This window comes from Pleurodeles waltl, chromosome 12, assembly GCF_031143425.1.
Source record: "Pleurodeles waltl isolate 20211129_DDA chromosome 12, aPleWal1.hap1.20221129, whole genome shotgun sequence".
Lineage (NCBI taxonomy): Eukaryota > Metazoa > Chordata > Amphibia > Caudata > Salamandridae > Pleurodeles > Pleurodeles waltl.
Window position 1 is genome coordinate 168,237,143 of NC_090451.1, and position 23,348 is coordinate 168,260,490.

Below are 23,348 nucleotides of genomic sequence, written 5' to 3' on the forward strand. Positions count from 1 at the left end.
AACCTGGCCATGCATTTTACACTTTCTGCATCATAACCATAACCGCAGAGTCCAATATCATGACACATAACTCAACAGCACACTGCCTGCAGATGTGCAATGTCCAAAATAAAAGGCGGCTGCACTGGACACATCAGAGGTGGATGAAAGAGACAACAGTGCTGTGGGATCAAGGGATCTGTCAAGGCTATGTGACACATATTGTCAGAGATGATATGAGCACATCAGTCAGATTATGACCGTGCCTCCAATGCAATTCCCATAGCAATCAGTGGACATGGCCTATTGGCAGTGAGGCACGATTTGGCACCATCACATGCTGTCGAGGGCTACAGGGAGTGGGTACGGTGTCACACTTGTAGTGGAAAAGGGAATCAATACCATCCCAAATGTCCAGTTATGGAGTGAGTGACAATATACAGGCACCTTTCTCTGCAGGCTGAGTCCAGCCTATGTTCAGTTTGGTGTTGAAGGATGTTCTCTCAGCAATGGTGAAACACCTGGACAGCTACATTTGTTTCCCTAAATGTGAGTATTTTGCCCATGTGAAAGCAGAGTTCTATGATTTGGCACACCTCCCAAATGTTGTCGAAGCCATTGACGGTACACATGTAGCCCTGGTTCTACTCTGTGGCAATGAACAGGTCTATTGGAACATGTCCAAGTATTGTGTTATGCGGACCTCTACATTTCTCAAGTCTGTGCCCGGTACCAGGGTTAGGTCCATGATGTCTTCATCATGTGGAACAGTGCAGTCCCCAGCTGATGACACGGCTGTACCCAGAGAGGTCCTGATTGGTTGGTAAGTAACATATTTCATGTGTGTTTATGTGCTATGTCTGCTGTTAGTGAGACGTTGCTCTGGACTGATGATTGCACACATGTTGCATTTCCTTACAGGGGATTCTGCCTACCCAAACCATCCCTGGTTGTTGACACCAGTGATGAATCAAACTACTGCAGGGGAAGTCCGCTTCAACGAGGCACATGGAATAACACACTGTAGGAGGCTGGCCAGGCTTGTAGTGGGTGCCAGATGGTACTTACACCTTGGGCCACGTCCAGTTATCCCTTATTAGTAGATTAGTAGTGTTCTAGCAGCTTAGGCTGATAGAGGTAGCTATAGCAGAACAGCTTCAGCTGAACTAGGAGACATGCAAAGCTCCTTCTATAACACTTATATCATTTAGATACTATATCATAAGAAAGACAATACTCATAGTTACTAAAAATAAAGGTACTTTATTTTATTGACAATGTGCCAAAAATATCTCAGAGGATATACTCCCTTAGGAGGTAAGTAAAATACACAAAATATACACAGAAAACCAAATCAGGTAAGTAACACAGTCAGAAAGTAGTGCAAACACTGTGGAATACAATAGAATGCAATAGGCCTAGGGGCACCACAAACCATATACTAAGAAAGTGGAATGCGAACCAGGAATGGACCCCTAGGCTAGTGTAGTGTGTAGAAGGTCACTGGGAGTGTAAGAAAACACTAAGGGTGTCCAAGATACCCCACCCAAAGACCCTGGAAAGTAGGAGTAAAGTACTACTATTTCCCCAGAAACACACTAAAGTCATGATAGAGGATTTTGAAAAGACCACAACAGACTGCAAAGTACTGAAGGTGTATTCCTGGACCTGAGGATCTGCAAAGGAAGGGTATCAAGTCCAAGAGTCACAAAAGTGTCAGGGGGCAGGAGCCCACTAAGCCCCGGATGAAGGTGCAAAATGGCTGCCTCTGGATGGAAGAAGCTGAAGATTCTGCAACAACGAAAGGTGCTAGGAACTTCTCCTTTGTGCAGAAGATGTCCCATGGAGCACTGGAGGATGCAGAGTTGTTTCCTTGGCAAAATACTGCAAACAAGCCTTGCTAGCTGCAAGAGATGCAATTGAAGAAAAAGGGTGCTGCCTGGGCCCAGGAAGGACCAGGATGTTGCCACCTGGGAGAGGAGACAGAGGGGGCCCCTTAGCAGCATACGGAGCCCATGCACAAGAAGGTAGCACCCACAGAAGTCCTTGAACATGGGTTCAAGAAGTCTGAACACGGCGGATGTCTCAACACTGCAAAAGAGAGTCCCACAACACCGGAGATCAACTCAGGGAGCTGAGCATCACAGGACAGAGTGCTGGGGACCTAGGCTTGGCTGTGCATGCAGGATTTCCAGGAAATGTGCACAGAAGCCCTTGTAGCTGCAGTTCACATGGTGCACAGGATTACTGTCTGGAGAGGGGAGGCAAGGACTTACCTCCTCCAAATTTGGACAGTTGGACTACTGGACAGTGTGGGTCACTTGGATCCACCACCTGTGTTCTAGGGGTCATGCTTGTCAGGATGAGATGGGTCCCAGAGTACCAGTGACACTGTAGTTTGGTGCCTGCTGAAGCAGGGGGAAGATTCCTTTGAACCACAGGAGATTTCTTCGTGGCTTCCAGTGCAGGATGAAGGCAGGCAGTTCCCAAAGCATGCACCACCGGCAGGATTAGGCGCTACAATGTCGCTGGTAGTCTTCTTGCTACTTTGTTGCAGTTTTGTCCTGGAGCAGTCAGTGGTCGATCCTTTGCAGAAGTCAAAGAGAGCGGTGCAGTGGAATTCTGGTGAATTCTTGCAAGTTGTTATCTGAGGGAAAGCCCACTGGAGAGATCCTAAAGAGCCCTCAGAGGAGGATTGGCCACCTATTCAGGTAAGCACCTATCAGGAGGGGTCTCTGATGTCACCTGCTGGCACTGGCCACTCTAAGGCCTCCAGAGTGCCCTCATACCTCTGGATTCAAGATGGCAGAGGTCTGAGACACACTGGAGGAGCTCTCGGCACCACCCCTGAGGTGGTGATGGACAGGGGAGTGGTTACTCCCCTCTCCTTTGTCCAGTTTCGGACCATAGCAGGGACTGGGGGTTCCCTAAACCAATGTAGACTGGCTTATGCAAGGAGGGCACCGTCTGTGCCCTTCAAAGCATTTCCAGAGGCTGGGAGAGGCTACCCCTCCCCAGCCCTTAACACCTATTTCCAAAGGGAGAGGGTGTAACACCCTCTCTCAGAGGAAATTCGTTGTTCTGCCTTCCTGGGACTGGGCTTCCCAGACCCCAGGAGGGCAGAACCCTGTCTGTGGGGTGGCAGCAGCAGTAGCTGCAGAGAAATCCCTAGAGAGCTGGTTTGGCAGTACCCGGGGTCCATAGTGGAGCCCTGGGGAAGCATGGAATTGGCTCCCTGATACCATATTTTATATGGGGGGACAATTCCATGATCTTAGACATGTTACATGGCCATGTTCGGAGTTACCATTGTGAAGCTACATATAGGTATTGACCTTTATGAAGTGCACATCTGTAATGGTGTCCCCGCACTCACAAAGTCCAGGGAAATGGCCCTGAACTATGTGGGGGCACCTTTGCTAGTGCAAGGGTGCCCTCACACTTAGTAACTTTGCCCCTAACCTTCAGCAAGTGAAGGTTAGACATATAGGTGACTTATAAGTTACTTAAGTGCAGTGAAAATGGTTGTGAAATAACGTGTGCGTATTTCACTCAAGCTGATATGGCAGTCCTGTATAAAAGTTTGTCTGAGCTCCCTATGGGAGGCAAAAGAAATGCTGCAGCCCATAGGGATCTCCTGGAACACCAATACCCTGGGTACCTAGGTACCATATACTAGGGAATTATAAGGGTGTTCCAGTGTGCCAATTGAAATTGGTAAGAGTGGTCACTAACCTATAGTGACAAATGTAAAGGCAGAGAGAGCATAAGCACTGAGGTTCTGGTTAGCAGAGCCTCAGTGACACAGTTAGTCACTACACAGGTATGCACATTCAGGCCACAAACTATGAGAACTGGGGTCCTGGCTAGCAGGATCCCCGTGAGACAGGCAAAAAACAAACTGACATACATGTAAAAATGGGGGTAACATGCCAGACAAGATGGTACTTTCCTACACACACCATGTTGTGGAGCAGGCTTTTGGGCTCTTGAATGCAAGATTCCCCAGCATAAACAAATCAGGTGGTGCCCTCCTCTATTTACCCTCAAAGGTTTGTAGGGTCATTGTGGCCTGCTGCATGCTCCAAAACCTTGCCCTGAGGAAAAACATCCATACATCCCTGATGAGGGGAAGCTGGCAGTGCCACTGGGCGAGCCTCCTGAAATGCCAAGTGAGGCTCACAGTGATGAGGATGAAGCTGGAGACATGTGAGCAAATCTCATCAATCAGTACTTCACTTGAGTGCAAGTATGTGATGTTCTGTGATTACTGTGACTGCGTGGGGTACTATATAGGTCATAATTTGTGGAGTAAGGTATCTGTGTCACGATGAGACAGGGCATCCCATGCTATGCATCATACAGGCCAAGTTTGCTGGCTACATCAGACTTAAAGATGTACGTCTCTTGAAGATCGCCTTTGTTTGGGTCAATCACATTGCACCTTCAGAGAAACAACAGAAGTTTAAAAATGTCTTTGGTGTTTCATGTATGCCATTGCCTGCCTAAACTCCTTGTATTTCAGTTTTTAATTCCAGGTCTCTTCATCATGCCATCCTCATATTGGCATTTCAAAGTTGTGTCATTGGCAGGTGGCTGTAGCTGGTCTGACATGTGAAGGAGACATAGAATTGAACCAGGTACTGTTTGTCACAAATTTGGGTTGTGTGAGTTTCATTCCCAGGCTGCCTGGACAGTGGGAGGGTAGTTATCTGAGCTGCAGAATAGACCTGTTTGCCCTGGTATGTTGGTCCAATGGTTTTATATGTGTGATCATGCTGCCTTGTAACATGTCATCCTGTGTAATCCATCCATTCTCACTTCACATTGTGTTGATAATGATCCTGTATGCCCTGTATGTAGATGTTGATGTGTTTCCTCACTGCAGGCCACAGTGCCTGTGCCACAACACTAACATATGTGTGTAACATGCCACTGGATGCCTAACCATTGTAATAGGATGGACCTCTGTCTCTGTCATTGGGTATGTTTAGTAAGATAGACCTGGATTTGGTATGTGATAAGGGCCAAGCTGGCAACAACACGCACCAATCTGTTTGCCTATACTATTAGACAGGGTCTCACATAGGTGGTCATTCTGACCTCGGCGGTAAAAGGCGCTTACCGCCGGTCAGAAGACCGCCACAACACCGCCGCGGTCGCGGTAAACCGCCACGGTCATTCAGACCCTCAAGAGGCAAACCGCCAAAAACCCGACATCCACAAAAGTCCGCCACACTAACGGCCAGCGATAAACTGGCGAAGACCAAACCTCCACCGTCACGCCAACAGAAATACGCCCATGTCATTACGACCCATGAATCCACGCGGCGGTCTTTCAACCGCGGTATTCCATTGGCGGTACACACCGCCGCGCTCAAAATACACATACAGCTCCAAAACACAGCCACATTGGACAATTTGAAATACACACACCTGAGACACACAGACAACACTCCCACACACCCAATTAACTATAAAACACACACCCACATCACCCACAAACCCCTACGACCACAAATCAGAGACGAAGCCCAGAGAGAGACAGCACAGAATAGAGAACACCATCACACAGAGGCACACTACACCATCACCCACACAACAACCACGCACAAAACACCACAAACCACCACACTCATCACCGCAAACACCACCCCACACCTCATCCACACCACCCCATGGCACCCCCAAGACACCCCAGGTTTTCAGACGCAGAACTCAGGGTCATGGTGGAGGAAATAGTTCGGGTAGAGCCCCAGCTCTTCGGGACACAGGTGCAGCACACCACCATTGCCAGGAAGATGGAGCTATGGCAAAGAATAGTGGGCAGGGTCAACGCTGTGGGACAGCATCCACGAAATCGGGACGACATCAGGAAGCGGTGGAACGACCTACGGGGGAAGGTGCGTTCCATGGTATCCAGGCACAACATCGCAGTGCAGAAGACTGGCGGCGGACCCCCACCTCAACCCCCAGAATTTACAACAAGGGAGTAACAGGTCTTGAACATCCTGCATCCTGAGGGCCTCGCAGGAGTATCTGGAGGAATGGACTCTGGTAAGTCTAATCTCAACTACTTCATCCCCCCCACCCACCAGCATGCCAACTCATACACCCACCCTCCCCCCCACCCCCATCACACATCCTCCTTGCTAATGTCTCACCATCACAACCCACCCATCCCAACACCAAACCCTGCATGCCACCACAAACCATCGACACCCATCACCTAAGCATGCCCACTGCACATACCCATCTCCCCCACAAACCGCCGTCACAAGAGCCCCCACAAGGGAATGCCAGCACTGGGGTACACAGGCACCCACCCATTGCACGCTATGGCACACACAGAAGCAATAACCATACTCTTATACCCCTGCAGGACCCGAATGCCACCACACCACCCAGGAGGGTCCAGAAATGTCCATCCCACCCCCAGAAGAGGCCCCCAGTGATGACAGCAGCTCTGTCTCACTGGACCCAGATGACCAGCCCGGCCCATCGGGGACTTCAGGACAGTCGGTTCCCCTCACACAGCCACAGGCCACAGCAGACCTATCCCCCTCTGGGAACACCAGCACAGCACCCACCCAGCGGGCCCATGCCTCTGTCTCCAGGACACGTCAATCAGCGGTGTGTCCACCTCTACAGGGAACCCAGGTTAACCCACCACCCCAACAACAACAGGGACCTGGGGGCAGTGGTAGAGGGCACACGGTCCAGGGGACAGAGGCCCAGGGAAACAGGGGAACTGGGAGGGCTGCTGTGCGACAGGGGAGGGACAGGCCCAGGGAACCCACTCTCCACAAGGCCCTCACCTCCATCATGGGAGCATACCACCACTCCCAGGAGACGATGGCGACGGTCCTGGCCAGGTTCCAGGAGATCCAGTTACTGCAGGAGGAACAGTTTATGGGGTTCAGGGAAGAACTGAGAAACATTAGTTTCGCAATGGGCACCATCGTTGTGGCTCTCAACCAGATTGTCACCACATTGCGGGACCATGTGGCACCACAAAGGGCCCCTGTCACTAGCATGGACCAGGAACAGGCTACCACCTCCGCCGGCGCTAGTGGACAGGAGGCCCCGACACAAGAACAACCGGCCACCAGAACCCCACCCCCTGCAGAAGAAGAACCACCCCTCAAGCGGGCCTGGGATCTAGGAAGAAGACAGAGTAGGATGCCAAGACCCCCGCCAGGAAAGGATACCCCCTGATGTCATCCCACTGTCCCACATTGTCACCCTGTCCAACCTTAAACTGCCCCTGCTCCACCTTCCACAGGCATATGGACAATGCACCTGTGAGACTGAGAATCTGGACTCTGCCATGGACATTCCTCCACCATCACCCATCACCGATTTTCAACCATGTCCCAAAATTGAGCACTTTAATAAACACACTTATTGCACACAAATAATCTGGAGTCTGCCTGTATTTTTGAAAATATGTATTAGACATAAACGTGCCAAAATGACCAGTTACATTGTGATGACAACATACCACTGTCACACAGCTGTAGTCCATGGGCAAACAAAGCAGAGGTCACGCAGTGGGGCCCACATCTCTGAAATTGGAAGGGAAAGTCACAACTCTGTTAGCATACACTGGGTGAAAAGGACAGACAGTAGAGAGGCAGGAGACTGTAAGTAAATGTAAAATGCCGGTGTTGATTCTTACCTGTGTGTTATTGAAAATACTGCTGTATCACTGTGTCCCTGTTGTCTGTGTCGTCCTCTTCGTCTTCTTCCTCTTCACTCTCCGCAGGCTCCACAGCTGCTACAACACCACCATCTGGACCATCCTCCTGCAGAAAAGGCACCTGGCGTCGCAAAGCCAGGTTGTGAAGCATACAGCAGGCCACGATGATCTGGCACACCTTCTTTGGTGAGTACATTAGGGATCCACCTGTCATATGCAGGCACCTAAACCTGGCCTTCAGGAGGCCGAAGGTCCGCTCGATCACCCTCCTAGTACGCCCATGTGCCTCATTGTACCGTTCCTCTGCCCTTGTCCTGGGATTCCTCACTGGGGTCAGTAACCACGACAGGTTGGGGTAACCTGAGTCACCAATTAGCCACACAGGGTGTCTCTGTAGTTGTTCCATCACATAAGGGATGCTGCTATTTCGCATGATGTACGCGTCATGCACTGACCCAGGGAACTTGGCATTTACATGGGAGATGTACTGGTCAGCCAAACAGACCACCTGGACATTCATGGAATGATAACTTTTTCTGTTCCTGTACACTTGTTCACTCCTGCTGGGGGGACCAAAGCCACATGTGTCCCATCAATGGCACCAATGATGTTGGGAATATGTCCAAGGGCATAGAAATCACCCTTCACTGTAGGCAAATCCCCCACCTCAGTTAAAACGATGTATCTCCGCATGTGTTTGAGCAGGGCAGACAACACTCTGGACAACACCTTTGAAAATATAGGCTGAGACATCCCTGATGAAATGGCCACTGTTGTTTGAAATGAGCCACTTGCCAAAAAATAGAGTACTGACAGAACCTGCACTAGAGAGGGGATCCCTGTGGGTTGGCGGATGGGTGACATCAGGTGTGGCTCCAGCTGGGCACACAGTTCCTGTATAGTGGCTCGGTCAAGCCTGTATGTCAGTATGACATGTCTTTCTTCCATTGTCGACAGGTCCACCAGCAGTCTGTACACTGGAACATTCCTCCATCTCCTCGCAAGTCCCAGCGGACGGTGCCTAGGAAGGACAACAGCGAGCACAGAGTCAATCAACCCACAGGTACGTTCCCACAGCTTGCACAGTACACGATTCTCTATGCATTGAATGGCTTGTATGAGTGTCGATGCAAGGCCTAGGCATGTGTGACGCAGAAGAAATTAAGCCATGTGGGCCCTTGAAATGGCGGCTGCCTGACCTGTGAAGTGCGACAATAGGATGTGAGGTAAATGCGCTGGCGTGGCACACCGTGGCGGTAGGCGGTCGAAGACCGCGGCGCAAAGCCGCATTGGTTAACATTGAACCCTATGGGTTTCAGGAGCCAATGACGAAGTGCGGTACGCACCGCCGCGGACGTAACCGCCATTTTCTGTCTGCTTAATCACTCGAGACCTGATCATCCACAGGAGAGGACCTATACTGCAAGTGCTGCTGTGACCTCGGTCTGGAAGAGACAATGGCTGCTGCGACTGGGGAAAGGGCCCCTGCCTTCACTTCTGAAGAATTGGAGAAACTCGTGGATGGGGTCCTCCCCCAGTATGCGCTTCTCTACGGTCCTCCAGACCAACAGGTAAGTACACTGGGACCATGCTTTGTGGGCAATGCCTGTGTTGAGTCAGGTGGATGAAAGATGGTGGGGAGGGGAGCGATTGAGGCATGCATCAAACGACGGATGAGAGCATGTGCCACATGGCAAGGGTGGGGATGGGGGGCCACTCACATCGAGCATGCAGAAAATTATGACAATGTTATTTCTCCCCCTGTACATGTGACATAGGTCAGCGCCCATCAGAAAATCGACATTTGGCGTGCCATCGCCAAGGACGTCCGGACCCTGGGGGTCCACAACAGACGGGGCACCCACTGCCGCAAGAGGTGGGAGGACATCCGCCGCGGGAGCAGGAAGACCGCAGAGGCTCTGCTGGGGATGGCCTCCCAACATAGGAGGGGTGGCTCCTGTCAATTGACCCCCCTGATGTCCAGGATCCTGGTGGTGGCCTACCCCGATTTGGATGGGCGCGTGAGGACATCACAGCAGACACAAGGGGGTGAGTACAAGCACATTCTGCTGATTTAGCGCACATTGGAGGTGTCTGGGTGGGGGAGGAGGGCTGTGGGTATCCCTAGGCCAGGGCGATTTCCGTAGGCTAGGCCCCTCCGTTAGGCATGGCCCTGTGCCCCCGCCCCCCCCTCTGTAGGTTGCCTAGTACAGCTAATCATGGCCCTGTGTCACCTATGTGTGGATTTGTCGTCCATAGGCTTGTAGGCCATGTCCCACGGATTGAGTAGTGTACCCCAAGTGCGCGGCATAGTGCAGGGGGCTTCTGTGTCTGTCCTCTCCGCCAACGGTGTAGCCAATGAGTGCACTCAACATGTCTTTATTTCTCCCCCCCCCCCCTTTTTTGTTGGTCTTCCTGTTCATGTGTGCATTAGCATCATCAGGCGGAGGAGAAGTGGCATCGGAGCACGAGGGAGCTGCATCTCACATGGCCCTGGAGGGCCATGCAACCGACTCGGAGTTCACCAGTGAGACGGAGGGCGAGTGGAGCTCCACAGCGGGGACACGTGGTGACACCAGCGACACAGACACGTCCTCGGAAGGGAGCTCCCTTGTGGTGGCGGCAACATCCATGCCCACCGCAAGAACAGGTACAGCCGCCACCCAGCGCACCAGCTCCGCCCTCCCAGCAGCCCCTCAGCTTTCGCCCCATGCCCGCTCACCCAGGAAGGTGGACATCTCCTTCGCCCCAGGCACCTCAGTCCCTGCCCCAGTTACCCCTGCTGCCCTCAGTGAGGAGGTCATTGACCTCCTCAGGACGCTCATTGTTGGGCAGTCTACCTTTTTGAATGCCATCCAGGGTGTAGAAAGGGAGGTGCACCGGAGTAATGCATACCTGGAGAGCATTCATTCGGGTCAGGCTGCCGATCAGCGATCGTTCAGCGCTCTGGCCTCAGCACTGACGGCAGCCATTGTCCCTGTCTCCTGCCTCCCTCCTCCAACTTCCTCAACCCAGTCCCACTCCCCTGTTCCTCTGCCTATCCCAGACACACCTACAGACCAGCCTGCACACACCTCAACACCCAAGGCAAGCTCATCCAGACATAAGCACCACACATCACACAAGCATTCACCAAAGCAACATCCACATGCAGACATGCCAACAGCCACTGCCTCCTCTGTGTCCCCCTCCTCCTCGTCTCCCTCCTCCCTCCCTGTGACGTCTCCACTCACACTTGCATGCACAACATCATCAGCCACTACGTCCATCACCAGCACACCCACCAGGACACTCCGCACACGTGCAGTCACCACCCCCACTGCCATTTACACCTCCCCTGTGTCCTCTCCCAGTGTGTCTGTCACCCCCTCTTCCAAACCACACAAACGCAGGCAGCCACCCACCCAACACCCATCCACCTCACGACAGCCTCCAGCACAAGCACCTGCACCCAAAGACACCAGACCTGACTCACCTACAACCACATCCTCTTCCTCCACTCCCATACCCACTGCACCTACTCTTCCCACTGCTCCTAAAAAAAAATTCCTGTCCAAAATTAACCTCTTTCCATCACCTGACCCACCCCCTCCATCTCTTAAGAGTCGAATCAGCACCTCAGCCACCACATCCCCTGGACCTACAAGGACAATAGTCCAGGGATTTTGGAGTCCATGACCTTCAAGGGCAGCTACTTCGGCTAGCAGTAAAGGGACAGCCAGCCCACCCGCTGGGAAAAAATCTAAGAAAGACAAGGCCCGGTGCGAGAGGCCAGAGACAGCAGGCTCCAATGGCACTACCCTGGCACCGTCAGGAAGTGGGGTGACACCTGTCACACCGACAAAGGGAGGAAAGGGCCACAGAGGAGCAGGGAAGGGTGGCAAGGGCAGCACGCCCAACAAGTCCGGCAGCAGGCGAGCTGCCTAGGAGGGCCCCACCAGCCCCATTCCAGGTGTGAAGGAGGACACCCACGGGCCCGGGACGCCAGCAAAGGAGGGCCCCGGAAGCGAGAAGACAGATGTGCACGAAGGGCCCGGCAGCCACATGTCGGGTGGCGAGTGAACTCCATCTCATGGCCGGATCTGGTGCCCTGGAGACACATGTCAAGAACCGCTGAACAGGGCACCGGCGTGTCAAGCACCGCTAAACAGGGCCCTTCAAGTCAAGCACCGCTGAACAGGGCACCGCCGTCTCAAGCACCGCTCCGCGGGGCCCTTCATCTCAAGCACCGCTCCGCTGGGCCCTTCCTCTCAAGCACCGCTCCGCTGGGCCCTTCATCTCAAGCACCGCTCCGTGGGGCCCTTCATCTCAAGCACCGCTCCGTGGGGCCCTTCATCTCAAGCACCGATCTGCTGGGCCCTTCATCTCAAGCACCGCTCCGCTGGGCCCTTCATCTCAAGCACCGCTCCGCTGGGCCCTTCATCTCAAGCACCGCTCCGCTGGGCACCGCCGTCTCAAGCACCGCTCCGCTGGGTCCTTCATCTCAAGCACCGCTCTGCTGGGCCCTTCATCTCAAGCACCGTTCCGCTGGGCCCTTCATCTCAAGCACCGCTCTGCTGGGCACTGCCGTCTCAAGCACCGCTCCGCTGGGCCCTTCATCTCAAGCACCGCTCCGCTGGGCCCTTCATCTCAAGCACTGCTCCACTGGGCCCTTCATCTCAAGCACCGCTCCGCTGGGCACCGCCGTCTCAAGCACCGCTCCGCTGGGCCCTTCATCTCAAGCACCGCTCCGCTGGGCCCTTCATCTCAAGCCCCGCTCCACTGGGCCATTCATCTCAAGCACCGCTCCGCTGGGCCCTTCATCTCAAGCACCGCTCCGCTGGGCACCGCCGTCTCAAGCACCGCTCCGCTGGGCCCTTCATCTCAAGCACCGCTCCGCTGGGCCCTTCATCTCAAGCCCCGCTCCGCTGGGCCATTCATCTCAAGCACCGCTCTGCTGGGCCCTTCATCTCAAGCTCCGCTGGGCACCGCCGTCTCAAGCACCGCTCCGCTGGGCCCTTCATCTCAAGCACCGCTCCGCTGGGCCCTTCATCTCAAGCACCGCTGGCCCATTGGCAGAAGGGGCAGGGCCGGATCAGTGTCGGGCAGGGCTGCACGAAGCACTCTGGGCACCATGCCTCCTCCAGAACCAGTGGAGTCTGTAATCCACTTGATAGACTGTGGCTTTGCACTCCCCAGGATGGTACAGTGGGCAATCCACCCACTGTAGAGACTTGTGAGACTGTGGCTTTGCACTCCCAAGGATTGAACAGTGGGCAAACCACCCACTGTAGAGACTTGTGAGACTGTGGCTTTGCACTCCCCAGGATGGAACAGTAGCCATGGAGGCCCCTCGTGGATCTGGCGTCGTGGACTCATCTGGCTGAGGTGCCCCCCCTTCCCCTCCCCCTGAGGTGCCTGTAGTTTTGATATCTGATGCCCCTGCAGTGTTCTCTCCAATAGATTCCGGTCTCCTGTGTGGGCTTTGCCCATGTGTTTCGGCCCATTGGCCCACGTACAATGGCTGATACCCAATTTGGACAAGACAATTTACATATGAATATATAGTTATAGTTGTTTGTTATATTTTTTTACTTAGCCGTACAATATACTTCAATTTTCATGATCATTTTATTTTGTCTTTGCATTCTTCCGGGGGGTTTGGGGGGTGTCACTCTGAGTTGTTGCTCTGCATTGATGTGTATGTAGTTGTGGGTGAGGGTGAGGGTGGGTGTGTCGCGTATGTGTGTGCCCGTAATCTTTTCTCCTCCCCCCTCCCCTGTGTCGTAGGTGCAGTACTCACCGTTGTCTCCTGCGGCGGCGTTCGTGCTCCTGGTAGAGGAGCAGGTAGACAATAGCTGGTAGGATGTGTAATTCGGGTTCCATGCTGTCCAGATTCCTCGTGGAGTGTGTAGAGGTGAGCGTTTTCCGTTCGTACTGTCTGTTTCCGACGTGATTTTATCGGCGGGGCTCCCGCCCCGGAAAAGGAGGCGGATTGGTGGGTTGTGATAGGGTGGGCGGTACATTGTCTCCCGCCTGTCTGTTGGCGGTGACCGCCGCGCTGTTTGTTTGTCCCGCCATGGCGGTCGGAGTGTTAAAGTGGTGGTCTCTGTTGGCGGTTCCCGCCAGGGTCAGAATTCCATTTTTTTATCCGCCTGCCTGTTGGCGGATTGGCCGCCGCTTTAACACCGACGGCCAGGGTTGGAATGACCCCCATAGTCCTTTCTGCTGTGGCCAGGGGGTTGGTACTTTGGAATATCTAACCAGAAGCAACAATGTTTACTCATTCTTGGAAAAGGCAGCCCAGACATGTTTGCAACATATGGGCTGTGCAGTGTAAATAAATATTTTGGTGTGAGTGACCACTTCTGTTGCTGTGTTGCTAGTATTCCTCAGCCTGGCATTGCCTGTGACATAACCCTCCTTACATTACCATCTTAAGAGCACCTCATTTGAATCACATTATTTTCACATTGTACATCCCACAATAATGAAACATCACTATAAAGCATTGATTGTGTGCTAGTTGTGTTTATTCGCATGTACTCTGAACACAAAGGTGGAATTTGACTTTAAATAAAGACAAAGAGTGACAGGATCAGTCATGGTGGATGTAATCTTTGGAGTAGCTGCCACAACATTTGAAGTCCAAAGTCCAGTGTCCTACTATCCTGGAAAATGGATAGTATTTGATGAACAGTCAACAGAGTGATTCTGTGACACGCAAAGGGGCTCCATCAGGAAGAGGTCACTTCTTGGCCATGGTTGAGGTCTTGACATCTGCATGTCCTGGATGTTTGGGTGGATGTCCCCGCTTGAGGGGAGGGGGTTCTTCAGCTATAGAGACAGGGTTGTCGGAGGCAGGTCCTTCCCCTGGCAGGGCCTCCCTTCAACTGGCTGTCACAGAGGTTGAAGGGGTAGATGTTACTATGCCAATTTATTTAAGGGGTCTGTGGTTGTTCTCTATCCCTGCTCAGGGTGGTGTTCATGTCCCTCAGCACCCCTGTTAGGGAGGCCAAGTTGCCATTGTGGGCCTCCCACTGTTGCAATATTTCATGGTGATAATCCATCTACAGCTGCTTGATCTCCCTGAGTTCGGTGAACACCTGGCCCATCACGCATCTGGATTGTTGGGAGGCTCCCAAAACATGGGTGATGGGGTCCTGGCCAGACCCATTCCCAGCTGCCTCATGCCGTTGGTCCACACCATCCCTCCCATGCCCCCTACCCCCACATGCCCGCACCCTTGGCACATTTTGGCCTCTACCACTGGGTCCAGGTCCATCATTGTCAGCGGTGTCTAGATGTGACTCAGGAACCTGGACTGGGGGCCACAGGATTGTTGATTCTGTCCCCGGGAAACAGTTGGGGGTGACTGGTTGCCTGATATATTAATGCAACAGGGCTTGGAGGAGTCGATGTGGTCAGGGTGAGGTTGGAAGTTGTCATCTGACCAGGTTTCCCAAATGGGCCACCACCGTCCTCAATGTCCACACATCCAGGAGTAGTATCCTAACTGAGGGCCTGATCCATGGGGGGAGCGGCAGTCTCTTGATTGGTGTCTTTGTACCCAGTGGAAGGTAGACCTGTTGAAGTGAGAGACAGAATGTTTTAGGTTGTATTGTGACATGAACCTCCAACAGTTTACAGTGACATTTGCTTAAGGTCATGTACACATTGACTTTGCATGTTTCCCTTATGTGAGAGGCACACCTGCTATCAACTGTATAGACCTAACATTTGGAAAACAGACCAATTTCATTTCCATTTGCCTGCACTACCTACACACTATATAGTTGATATTCTCATAGGTGAGTACATGGCAAAGGCTGAGTAGAGAGAGAATGGTCCTAGGGCAGAGAATACATTATTGGCTGAGTGGAGTGACATTACCGGTTCCTGCTGACCTATCATTGCTGACATGGCCTGTTCCACCCATGCACTGTACAGTGTAAATCCCCTCAGGTGGACACACTCCAATATGGAGTTGACAAAGGAGATAACTTGGATTAGGCTACATGTTCTGGTATTAGTGATAGTAGAACAGTGCCTGCTGGGACTTGTAGTGCTGTCAATCCCTGTACTACACCCACTATACAGAGATTTTGTTCTCCCAGGTGGTTGTGATTGGCATGCAGGAGGCCAGACAGGGGATTATGACAGCTGGACACTGGAATGTTGAGTGGTGTGACATAGGTGGAGAAAGGTGAGCAGTGAACATGCATGGTGATACATTTTGGTGGGCTCATTTTGTTGATGTGCCTTACCCAGCTTGACTCCCCCATGTATTCCTGTTGAGCCCTCTGGATGCAGAATGGCCAAGACCTTCTCCTCCCATGATGTGAACTGGTGGGGAGGAGGTGGGGGACCACATGCAGGCTTTTGGACCACCAGCTGGTGCCTGGCGGCCATGGAAAGTACCTTCCCCCTGAGGTCGTTCCACCTCTTCCTGATATCATCCCTACAGAATTCACTCTGTTGACTATCCTGTGCCACATTTCCATTTTCCTAGCGATAGAGGTCTGCTGGTCTTCGGCTCCAAATAGATGTGGCTCTACACTAATGATTTCATCCACCATGACTCTTAACTTGTCATTTGTGAAACAGGGATGTTTTTGTGGTGACAAGGTGGTGGTAAAGAAGTGATAAAAAAGAAATGCAAATATGTGTGTTGGGCTGTTGTGAGGATGTGTGATATATGCTTTGTGAGAGATGGTGGGGTGCCTAATCTATGGCTTGGTTTGCTCTAATGTTTCTCTGGCTTCTGTGTTTGGTGTTGTAGATGCAAAAGATTGTGGTGTGTGGATGGGTGTGTTTTATAGTGTGGGCAGTAGGTGTATTGACCGTATGTATGTGTGTCAGCTGTGTTGTTCTCAAATCTATCGAATGTGGTGTGGAGTATTACTGTTGGGATCACTGACCACCGCGGTTTGTACCACCATTGGAAGAACGCCATGGCAATTTTTTACTTGTAAGAGGTTCGATGGTTGGTTAATGGGCTGGTGGTGCCGGTGATTGGACTGCCTCTTTCCTGCCCTCCAGGGTCCTGGTGGTGTCGGGATTTTGGCGAGTCTGGCTATGTAACTCATAATAGGGTGGTCAGTGTGACCATCAACATGGCGGTATTTTGGCAGCCACCTCCACAGAGGTCTGGCAATCAGACCGCCAAACTTGTAATGAGGCCCTTAACCTCTCCTTATCTAAGACTCCTCAAGAAAAGCTTCAACTGTGTGCCTACATGGAACAATATTTAAAGGATAATGAACTTTCGGTTCTTAATGCCCATACATTATGGGGTGCTCTAAAGCAGTATTGAGAGGTCTGATAATGAAAGATACTGCACTTCAAAAGAAACAAGCAATTATTACTAGGATCAACCAGGAAAAAGACATTGCAACGCATACAGCCACTAGATCACAAGATATATTACAGAAATTATTATCAGTAAACTTTACCCTTCATAACTTATATACTTCTCAAACAGAAAAATGCCTATTTTGTATTTGTCAAAGACACTATGAAAGAGGGGAAACAGCTGGGTTGACTTTTAGTTTATCAATTACGACAACAAAAATCATCCAGAGTAATTCCCACCAATAGAAATTCTACAGGTGAACTACTTACACACCCATCAGAAATTTTACATCAATTTCAAAATTATTATCAATCACTATACACTTCTATAAAGTGCTCAGTTCAAACGGAAGAAGAGAATGTTTTTTCTAAAATCAATATCCCTAAATTAACACAGGAACAGAAAGAGGAAACTGAAGGTGAAATTGCAACTGAGGAAATAGTAAAGGCCATTGATTGCCTGGTGACTGGTAAAATCCCTGAAGGGATGGGTTCCCCTTTGAATTTTACAAAATTACAAAAAATATTACTGTCCCAAATTTAAAATCCATTTTTAACGAAGCATTACAATTGGGTCACTTACCAGCTGATTTTCTACGGGCCCGTATTATGGTTATACCAAAACCTGGTAAGAATTTATTGGAATGTTCCTGCTATAGACCAATTTCCTTAATAAACCCAGATGTTAAAATTCTGGGTATGGTCTTAGCCACCCGCCTTAACTCGGTCATTACCTCTTTAATATATCCAACTCAGGTTGGATTTGTCCAGAGACATTCCTCTACCAAACATCTTCGTACAATCTCATATTTTCTATGCCAATCATGGAATGACCAAGACAAGAAAGTCCTTCCTTCTTTAGACGTGGAGAAGGCTTTTGATAGAGTAGAATTGGATTATCTATTCCGCATGATAGATAGAATGGGGTTTGATAAAGATTTTACCTGTGGTGGACTCTCCATACTTTAGCAGTCATCGTGGCACTAGAAAAGGTTGTCCATTATCACCATTATTGCTTCTCTTAGCTTTAGAATCATTAGCTATTGCTATAGGGTCTAACACTGATTTTAAGGGAATTGACACACTCACTGGGGAAATCAATGCATTTTATTATGCAGATGATATCCTTCTGACTCTTTCCCATCCTAAATCATCTGCAACAGATCAACATCCTCTAAAATCATTGATGAGCCTACAACAAGAATTTAATCTTCCTTCATCATAACTTAATAGATGCTCTCAGTTTCCATTTGCCCTTGCTTTAAGCATGACAAAAGCTCATGACATCACTTCCCAATCCCCAACTGCTCATTATATTCACACATGGAAACACTTCAAAGGTATTATTTCAGGCATTTATGCAACTCTAATTGATTTTTCTTTTCGTCAAAGACATCTCACAATTTACAATTGTGGTGGTCATCGCATTTAAATATAGAATTTACAGACAAATATTGGAATGGTCTATTGGAAAATTACTAAAGAAGACATGGAGATTCCTGTCTAAAATATAACTAATTTAACATTCTTCACCGATGGCACTAGTCCCCGGCTAAATTATACTCAGCTAAACTTAGTCCTGATTCTCTCTGCTGGAGATGTAAGGCACCAGAAAGTGACATAATTCATATACTGTGGGACTGTCCAAACATCCAACCTTTTTGGTTTCAGATGGAAGTTTATTTAAAAGAACAAATTTGACATGGGGCAATGTCTGTGAATGCCCAAAGGCCAAATAGCACTACTGGATGTCATCTGAATACCAGGCATTGCAAAGTAGGAATGTAAGTGGCTGCCAGCTTTAGCTTTGCCAATGATGGTTTTGTTGTGTCATGCGTTTTGCAAATCTTTATTGATAGAGTGCTGCTGGGCACTCAGTAAAACAAAACAAAAAAATAATAATAGAGAAATCGAAAAATATTGTTTGGTCTCAAAAAGCACACTTTGTCATAGCTGTTCCTGGTGCTGAAGACACTGCTTTAATTGTGGATGTGCTCCTTGTAAAAGCTGAGAATACATACCATTGCTTACAGTGACATTAGTCAATGGCTAAAATGGACTGACCACTGCCCCAGGGTAATCGCTGTAGTGGGTGGAAGAAAAATGGGAATCATACAATAAATGAGCAATGGATAAAGAGAGCTTTATGAAAGGCACTATGAATAAGTATATCATACTTATGTATATATATATATATATATATATATATATATATATATATATATATATATATATATATATATATATATAATTTTAATAAAACCAAAACATCTTGGGCAATGCAAAACATTTATGACTGGCACCATTATATGTCTTTGATTATAAGTAAGGTAGTGTTTGATGCAAATATACATTTCCACTATATTGTTAAAGTAGATCTGACCAGTCAGTAACATATCACAAGAATAATAATATATATTTGTTGTGTTGCATTGTTTTCTAGTGCTGGCTAATATTCTGCTCTGCTGTTATGTTTTTGTATTACTGAACTGTGTTGTTGTGTTGTACCATGGTTGCTGTGTTGCATTGTTTGACTGTTTCAATGTTTTATACCCTGTTATTTATGTTGTCTTGTTGTCGTACTGTCTTGCTTTGTGCTATTTAGCTGTGTTGTGTTCTGTAAGTGAATTGACAGGTACCAACTAGTTCTGCTACATTCCCATTCAAAAGCAGCATTTTACTGTGAAGCTCCAGTGAGAATCAATAGCTTACAGTGGTTTAAGGTTGTAAATTATCCTGTGCTACCTCTACATCTATGATACCTGTGAGTTCCAAAACAATGGTAAAGCCTTTAAGAAACTAGGTTATTGCTTGAGGGCGGGGGAGGGGTTGTTGGTAAAATTCTTCTCAAGCAACAACCACAATCTTTGTAAGGGTGAACCAGAAAAATCACTAAATTAACCAGTGCTTAACCCTCTGGTAGCTTGGCAGAAAAGCAGTCAGGCTTAATTAAAAGGAGGTACTGAGGTAAGTATTTTTGCAGTACAAAAACAACAATAAAGTGAAAACACAACATAGGAAAATTCCCAAACCAATTTAGAAAAATAGGATAACTTTGAATAAATTAAATGAGTCCAAAATGACAAAAATCCAATCAGTAAAACCAGAGAAATGCAATTGCAAAGTCTTAGGTAGGTATAACGATTTAAAGTAAAAAGAGCCACTCACTATCATCTGTTCATGCTAGACTGGAGGAAAATCACAAGTTAAGGCTGATACAGGAGCCTGGGCTCTATACAGGGATGCGTTTATTCCCACTAAAAAGTTACTTTATCAAAGTCTGGGCAAAGAGTCCTGAACTTCAGGATTGCTCATTGTCATGTAGATGCGTGAACTCTGATGACAGCCATCGGTCTGGGACCTGGGGAGGCAATTCTAGGTGATCAGGGCTCAATCTAGCAGAGGTCACCAGGGCTCAGGCAGGTCCAGTTGCAGGCCCAGGTAGGCCCGTTATAGCAGGTTATCTGGGCAGTTGCAGCAAGACCACTGGAGTTTGTTGTGTCCCTGTAGCGCAGAACAGGAGGTCAGCCAAGGGACCCATGGAGTCATTCAGGTACCCTTGGATGAAACAAGCAGTTCTAGTCTTCCACTGCAGACAGCCGGGAGGGCTTTGAGCAGCAGGGCATTCCCCTGTGGGACAACGCCAGCTCCAAGCAGCAGGACAGTCCTCTGAAAAGCAAGGCAAGCCTCATGCTGCAGGGTAGTCCTCCGGGGAACAAGGCCAGCCTCAAGCAGCAGGGCAGTCCTCTGGGTAAACAAGGCAGGCCTCAAGCAGCAGGATGGTCCGCTGGGCAACAAGGGAGTCCTTATTCTTTAATGTCCACAGGTCCAAGAGTGTACTGAATACCTGCTCTGAGGATTCAGTATTTATACCAGGTGCCAGCCTTTGAAAAGGGGGAATCTTCTAGGCTACCCCCCACACCTGATTCTGGAAAGTTCCTTCCTCCCACTGCCAAGGCTCTAAGAACTCTGGGGTGACAAAAGGCTAGTGTCAGGTTCCTTTGTCTGTGTTTTGAGGGCAGCTCTTTGAATTGTATTTGAAACAGGCAACAGATCTACCCGCAACTATCTTGGCAGGATGGCGCATACTTCCCATATCTTTTCCTCTATTGTGCACTATCAGGGCTCAATGCACAACCTTAATGAGGGCACCATTAACAATCTTGGGCAGCTAAAAACTCACAAAGGCCTTCAAAGCTTTTTGTCAGGAAAATACCATATTTCTAAAAAAATGTTTTTTTCTAAAAAAAAAAAAGTTTGTAATGTAATTTAAAGTCCAACTTTACCAATAAAGAAGATTTTAAATTACAATTCATTCGAGTCCAAACGTAACATTTCTATCTTCTCCCAATCATCAATTAGCACGTATTAAATGTAGTAAGGTAACCCAATACTATTTGAGAGAAAAAATCCTTATAGTAGAGAAAAACAAATTAAACAGACCTGTAGGCCTCTATGGCCTTCCTTTGGAGTGACTTTTATGTATTAAAAAGGATAGTATATGCCTGGCAAAAGTTTTTTTTGCCACATTCGATTACCAATTTGCACACTGTACTACAGGTTGCAATGGCAGGCCTCTGGCATGTTTTAAAGGGCTACTGAAGTGGGTCCCATGATGAGTGCTGCAGGCTCACTAGTAGCATTTAGTGTACTAGCCCTGGGCACACGTAGTACCTAATACTGGGGACTTAAAGGTAAATGAAATGTGCCACTCAGATGTAAGCCAATTTTAACATATTTTAGGGAGAGAGCACAATCACTTTTGGACTAATTAGCGGTAGTAAAGTACACAGAGTTCTAATGCAAACAAAAATTAATTCAGAAAAACAGGAGGGTTGAAGGCAAAATGTTTGGGGGTGTCCCCACAGAGAGGGTTAGGTCAAACTAAAGCCATACCTTAAATTAGCTCTTACAGTGTATAACATTACTATGGCACACGTTTGACAAATGTAGACAATTTTTTAACATACATTATTTACATTAATTCATCGTTGATATAATCAAAGCGAGGCATTATTCAAATATTGCCAACTGTAAAGGAAGTCCCAACAAATAAATCTTACATCCATCTTGAATTCAGAATTTTAATTCAGAAAAAATATATCTATCACATCTCCGCTCATGATTCGTATGTCTCTGTGTATTCTTTAACAAATCAAAATTGGAAGTCCAAATTAGTCCATAGAAAAGACAAGTTTCATATTGGCTTCCTAGTCCAGTCTTATTGGTTTATCCTCTTTGTTAAATCAAATTTTCTTAGTCCAGTCTTATTAGTTCATCCTCTTTGTTAAATCAAATTAACTGCCGTAATGAAATCCCAATTATAGATTATTCATCTCTTTTTTATAACGACCTCACAGCCAACACGTGTTTCAGCCCCACCCAGGAAACCACTGTCACCCCTACCACACAGTCAAGACCAGCAGCCCAGGGCAGGCGTACCCACACCAGTGTACCCAGGGCACAGACTGGTGGAACACAGGTACAGAGGCCACAGTCTCCCACTCCCAACATACAGGAAGGCGAAGGCCCCAGTAAAAGTGGTTCTGCCAGACATGTGCAGAGGACACAGGCATAGGGGGCTAGGGCAAGTGCAAGGGTCTCAGTGGGCCAGGGGGGAGGCCACAGGAGGGATGCAGCAGCCCAGGGCGTTATTTCAGAGGTATTGGGGGCCTACCAACATACCCAAGACAGGTTGGCCCAGATTGTGTCCACCCTGGAGCAAAGTCAGAGGATGCAGCAGGAACAACACCAACAGGCCATGGAGCAGTGGAAAGAGCACAATGCCACAATGGCCACCATAGCAGGAGCACTGCTGCAGTTGGTCAAAAACCAGTCTGACACCCACACCGGACAAGAGGCCTCCCACAACAGCCCTGGACAACCAGCATCAGATGACCCAAGCAGCAGAAACATCCCAGGAACTACCCTCCCAGGAAACCCAAGGACCAACCATGTCACCCCAAGAAGCTCCACAGCAGGCGCCCAAACGTACTCTCAGGCCAAGATATGGCACTGGATACCCAGCTAAGAGCAAGGCCCCCTCCAACAATTGACTCTGCTACAAATGCAAAGCAACCATCCCACCCATTCCCCAACAACACTTAGCTGAGGGCAATTAGAAGTACTGTTTGACAAAATGGACCCATCAATACTACCAACAAGGCTGCCACCATGTTGGTTTTGAGGACCCCCCCTACGACTTCCATCACCGTAAATAGCACAATTCACTCACTTCTATCAATAAAACACATTTCATACCTGTAACACTGTCCCCTGTCTTAAATTGTGAACAAAGTGGAGTATGGATGCAACTGGCAGAGAACAACTTAAT